Source organism: Carex rostrata, chromosome 15 (assembly GCF_964058835.1).
Source record: "Carex rostrata chromosome 15, lpCarRost1.2, whole genome shotgun sequence".
Classification (NCBI taxonomy): Eukaryota; Viridiplantae; Streptophyta; class Magnoliopsida; order Poales; family Cyperaceae; genus Carex; species Carex rostrata.
In genome coordinates, this window is record NC_135932.1 from 8,521,083 (window position 1) to 8,527,799 (window position 6,717).

Below are 6,717 nucleotides of genomic sequence, written 5' to 3' on the forward strand. Positions count from 1 at the left end.
ATATTTTCTTTCTCCAAACTCCAAAAAAAAAAAAAAAATTCAGAGCGCGGATTTTTTTCACAGCCCGGAATAAAAATTCCGGGGCGCGAATTTTTTCCGCGGTCTGGGTATTTTTAAAATTCTGGCTGGAACCTGGTTATTTTTAATAAAATAATTTTTTTTTGGGTATTTTTAAAAATCTCGGTTATATGTACTTAGGGGCGGATCTACATTCACCTGTACGGGTGCTAACTCACCCTATGATTTTAAAATTTTAGTTATGTATATTTAAATTTAATTGCATTTTATTTGTTTAAAACTTTTTATATAGTCTAGTTCCCTCATAAAATATCACATGTTTACTTATAGTCTAGTGGTTAGAGCTTACTTTTTGATTATGTAGAGTTTGGATTCAATTCTTACCAACAACAAATTCTTCATTTTAATTTTAGCACCCCCTATCATGAAATTTTAGTTCCGCCCTAATGCTAGTAATGTATTGTCCAATGTAATTGTTTGAGCATCAACATTTATTAAAATGACGTCAAAAGAAGAATGAGGCTATGGTAGTATTAATTCATTGCACGAATTGATTTGTACTATGAATCAATATTTTATTTTTTCAAAATTCAAACAAACGATTTGAACTATTCAGCATAATCTCTTCATATGAATATTTTTGTTCACTTAATTTTATATTTTTTATAACTTTTTCAGATAAGTAAAAAATCACTGAATCTCAAAATTCTAAACTGTTCACAAGTAATACTTTTTCTATCTATCTTAAAAAATAGTAAAAAATATTCTAGAAAATTAAAATTTAGTCTACAAGTATATTTTTAGATGAAGATTATCTTGAATGGTTTAGATCAACTATTTGCAATTGCCCTCTTCTTTTTCCATATGGAGACACTAGTAGAGTGCTCCAAACACATTTAATTGAAGGTGTTTGTAAAACCCTAATACAACACATTCATTCGGAGTGTTGTATTATGCTTGCAACTGCCCTCTTCTCTTGCCATCTGGAGACACTACTATAGTGCTCTAAACACCTTCAATTGGGTTGCAACTGTCCTCTTTTCTTGTCATCTGGAGACACTACTGCTCCAAACACATACAAGATAATAGGGCATTTACAACCCTAACACAACACTCAAATTGAAAGAGTTTGGAGCACTCTAATAGTGACTTAATATGACAAGATTATAGAGCATTTACAACTCTAATACAACACTCTAATTGAAAGTGTTTGGAGTACTCTAGTACTGTCTCCATATGACAAGATAATAGGGCATTTACAATCGTAATAAACACTCAAATTAAAGGTATTTAGAGCACTCTAGTAGTCTCTATATGGCAAGATAATAGGGCATTTACAACTCTAATACAACACTCCAAATAAAGGTGTTTGGAGCACTCTAGTAGTAACTCCATATAGCAAGATAATAGAGCATTTACAATCCTAATACAACATTCCAAATGAAAGTATTAGGAGCACTCTAATAGTAGAATGTGTCTAGATGGCAAGATAATATGACATTTACAACCCTAATATAACGCTCCTATTGAAGGTGCTTGGAGCACTATAGTAGTGTCTTTATATGGCAAGATATCAAGGCATTTACAACCCTAATAAAACATTCCAATTGAAGGTGTTTGGAGCACTCTAGTAGTGACTTTATATAGTAAGATAATAGGGCATTTACAACCCTAATACAACACTCCATTGAAGGTGTTTGGAGCACTCTAGTAGTGACTCTATATAGTGAGATAATAGGGCATTTACAACCTAATTACAACACTCCTAATTAAAGGTGTTTTGGCCACTCTAGTAGCAACTCTATATAGTAAGATAATAAGGAATTAACAACCCTAATAGCACACTCCAATTGAAGGTGTTTGGAGCACTCTAGTAATGTCTCTATATGGTAAGATAATAGGGCATTTATAACTCTAATACAACACTCCAATTGAAGATGTTCAGAGTATTAGCTTGTAATAATCTAGAAGTCAATAATACGATAATTTCGATTATATAAAGCTTTGTTCATGAATTGGATGATTAATATCATTTTGTTGCCTTGAGTATTATTGCATTTATGGATCATTTCGAGTTCATGACTGAAATTGTGAAACTCCATAATATAGATGATATATACTCTTAAAAGGTCACTGACCAAGGTAATTAGCAGGAACACTAATTACCGCTGTAAGGTTAGTATGTGGATTAAATGATGGTCAAGTTTTACAGACCATAGACAAGGAGTTGTCATTTTAATCACATAGATATATGTTCCAGGAACATGATATCTGACAGACCCCGAATGAAACATTATACGGAATTGTGTTCGTGTCATTAATGCTTTCATTCAGTGTTAAGTTCTAAAGTATGAGGTATTCATCTTTGCTACTAAGAAATGTATATGTGTGATTGTTATCAAACGCTGTCGGTAAAATGCAGTTATAACGGTAGCTCTTCGGTATACATGACTTAGCTGAGGTAGTGATGGTTTACCAAAAGTACTATTGTCCCTCGTATCTCTATACGAGCTATAGCATCACTGGGCCCCTTGATAGAGTAAGATTATTAGCGCGCGGTGTGATTACAAGAGTAATCATATTTGATAATCTGCTCAAGATCAAGAAAAGATTAAGTTTACAAGGATGACACACACCTACCTTAAAACTAATCTGATAGCTATGTGACAAAAGAACTGACACAAGTAAATTGTTTACTGGATCGTGATATTGTACTGTACAGCATCATTTGTGTAATTGGATGGTCATGATGCGTTTTGGCAGATGCCTCTCATGATTATAGAAGTTAAAACAGTTTTAATTCTATTTACCAACATAACACAGATCCTATCGGGTCACACCATATAGGAGTTAATCGGAGAATCTTATTGTGATTGATTATAAATTGGTTATGATCAATAGTAAGATGGTTATAATTAATTATACGTGTTATAATTAAATTATAAATGTTATGTAAAAATAACAAGCAAAAACATTGATTAATTTATAAACGTGTGTGACACGTTGTATAAAAGTTAACCGGTTAATTATAAATGTGCAGGACACGTTGTATAAATTACCGAAACAGCAACCGCAAGAAAAATATATATAATTGTTCAGAATAATTATACGAATATTATTTGTATTCGGGCCGAGGGCATTCGGGTCTTTTCAGATTCGTCCTTATCCGCATGACATGTCATCGATCCTATCCAGATGACACGTCATCGATCTTATCCACATGACATGTCATCCTTATCCATTCAATGGCATATCTTGTAAATAGGCATATGTTGAGGGGTATTTTGGTCTTTTGCGAACCTCCTCAAAAGCCTGTAAATAGAGGGGTGCATGTAGAGAGAAAAACCGCTAATTCACTTGTATCGTTTCGTGCAGAATCGAATCGGTATTTTTTCTCTTTCTCGGTTTCTCTCCCAAATAGTGTTTCGGTTGAGAAAAGAAACTTATACGTAGTTGATGTATAATCTTGCGGGTTGTTGTGGAGTATATTTACGGGATCGATGAATAGTGTTTTACCGAATTTCACGGTATGTCAGTTTTTGCTTATTGATGAAACTGAGTAACCGAAAATTCGTGTTTACGAGTTTTTGTCTTTTTCCCCATGAATAGTATTTTTGCATAATTCCGCGGTTTATAGTATTTCTGGCAAAAGAAATAAACCGCTCTCTGGGTAGTCCTGGTGGATAACCTATAGAGGTATCACACGTGTGATACTCCGAGTCGATTCCTTCCCTGGTGAGGCTCTACTCGCTCGGTCTGCATTCCAACTGTGATTTGGAAACAAGGTATAAATATGTTATATTAATCTATTTAATTGGTAAGTAGATTAAAGTTTTAGAAATAAATCATGGAGTAGATCTGTAAAAGGATTAAATTGGATTTTGATGCCAAAGGAATACTGAAGGTGGACCGCCTTGGAAAGTTTCCTGACATGCCCCGTTTAATACTTGGCTTAAGTTAGAAGTAAAAATTTTTGTTCTACGTTCTTTCCGCAGCTTAAGTCTAAACGGATTTTGGTTACCCCGAAACCCAACAGTGGTATCAGAGCTAAAGGCTCTCCCGCTGATTGATTTTCTAAAAGTTATAACTTATGCAATTAGGTGCATATACCGCATATCAGTTTAATTCTTACATTTGCAACTTAAGTCCAAAACCGATTAGAAATGAGATTTTCTTGGATCGGTTCTATTGACTAAGAAAGTTAAATTAGATTTAAGCTTTCTTTATGCTTTTTTATGAAATGTAAACTTTTACATTTCTTGGATCGATTTTCCGACCGAGAACGATAAAATAGGATTTTATGCTTTCTTTATGTTTTCATTTTCAAAACTTTCAACTGCATTTGAGTATATCTAAGAATGTGATGAAGCAATAAAGTACCCAAGTAAGAACTATTAATCTCCACCCGTAAACGACAAGGTTAATGACAAGAAAAGTCTCGACTTTTCGTCTAACCCTCGTTTACGTGTCCTGATAGTTGGCCCAAAGGGGACTTTGTCACGTTACCAAATTACTCTATGCTTTTGAAATGACAAAATTTAGTGTTAATTTTTTGCCTTTTCGAAAACCTTCGGATAAGTAAAGTTCATCGAAGAATGTGATGAAGCAATAAAGTACCTGAGTAAGAGCTGTCATTTCCACACAAGAAAGAGATAGTTTTGTCTAGGAAAGATTGAGTCTAAGCGGTCCTCGTGACCCCAATCTTTCCTGGGAGCCCCTTTCACGTGTCCTAATGACTGGCCCAAAAGGAACTTTGTCACGTTACCAAATTGCTTTATGGACCGAAAAGAATATCTGATTTTAAAATATATAAATTATTTATGTGCTTTAAATGGTATAAATAAGAACTGAGCATAGCTGCAAAATAAAGAATTGGTAACTGATAGATTATATACACGACTTGGTACCGTATATAAGTAAATAGGTTTAGAGCTTAGAGTAAATTAGATTTACTGCTTTGAGATGAAATGGGTAAAACTAGATTTACCATCTTTCCAAGGAACCGTGAAAGAAAACTTTCTTTGAAGGAAAATACGAATGTGGGATCACATTTGGCATTGTTTCTTTCTGACTTCCTTTCCACGACTGCTTGCTGAAGCATATGAAAGAGGTCTTTTAGGAAAATGGAAATGAGATCATATTCGCTATTCTTTCTGTTTGACTTCCTTTCCACGACTGCTTACTGAAGCATATGAAAGAGGTCTTTGAGGAGATAGGAATTGGATCACAATCGGTATTTTTCTGACAAGCAACTTTCACGTGTCCGTAACGCTGACCAAGGTCAACATTACGAACTGAAAGAAATATACGTGACTCGGTCACATATATAGGTAAATCAGATTTACTGCTATCATATAAAAACATATAGATTAGATTTACCGTTTTTATAAGAAATCATAAAAACTACCTCTACAAGATAGATGGTAGCTAGAGTCAGTTACAAGAACTGATTGCTTAACAAAGCTAAGCGTATCAAAGAGGTACTAATAAGAACAGAAACTAATGGAGATCACATTTCGTATTCAAGACTTCCTTTCCACGACTGCTTAATGAAGCATATGAAAGAGGTCGCTATAAAGATACGAATAGAATCACATTTAGTCATTCTTTCTAACATATGCTGAGAAAAGAAAGTAATGGGGATCACATTCGATATTTTAGACTTCCTTTCCACGACTGCTTAATGAAACATATGAAAGAGGTCGCTATAAAGATACGAATAGAATCACATTAGTCGTTCTTTCTGACATAAGCTAAGAAAAGAAATGGGGATCACATTCGGTATTCAAGACTTCCTTTCCACAACTGCTTAATGAAGCATATGAAAGAAGTCTCTATAAAGATATGAATAGAATCACATTAGTCGTTCTTTCTGACATACCTCTTTGGAGATTGCTAGCACTGTTAAGCATAAACACCAACCCACTAATTAAGTATTACGCCCTTCCTACTCTATCCTCCTCACATCATTGTTCATTGGTTGATGATTGAAACCTACTCAGTAGGCATCGCCTTTTACCTTTGGTGGTCGAGGGTTATGTGAGACATAACAAAACAAAATAGAGTGAGGTTACTTACCGATGATTTCTAAAAGAGTTTTAGGCTCGGGGCAAAGTCTTCGTTAAAAGCACGTGATGTTTTAACGAAACTAAGAATCACAAAGAGATGTGATTAGCAAGTTTGCTTACCTAAGATAACTGATAGCCATGATATGCATACACTGCCTTGGTTATTGGTGAAAACATGGATCTTGGTCCTACTGCAAAACGGGAATAAAACAAATTTGCAGTGGGAGTTTTATTATTGAATAAAACATTACATGAACAAAGCTAAAAATCTTTACATTAAACGTTGTAGAAATATGGCTAAAGAAATGTCTTTCTCTTTACGCTCCCTACTCGAAAAGGTAGACATACATGAGAAAAGTGAATATATCCTAAATACACCAGTCCCTGCTGAAATAGTAGAGAGCAGCTCTGTCAGTACTCACACGCTTCGTATGACAAGCGATGATGAGAAACTGGAGAAGCTTAACTGTCCGTGGAGCCACGAGTTGGCCACGGAAGTTATCCTGAACTCATTTCCTCCCAGCTATTCGGAGTTCATTGTGAACTCCCATAAGCAAGAGTTGGATAAGAGCTTGCAGGAGCCCCAAGGGATGCTGAGGATCACTGATAAAGACATTGAGAATAGCTCTCA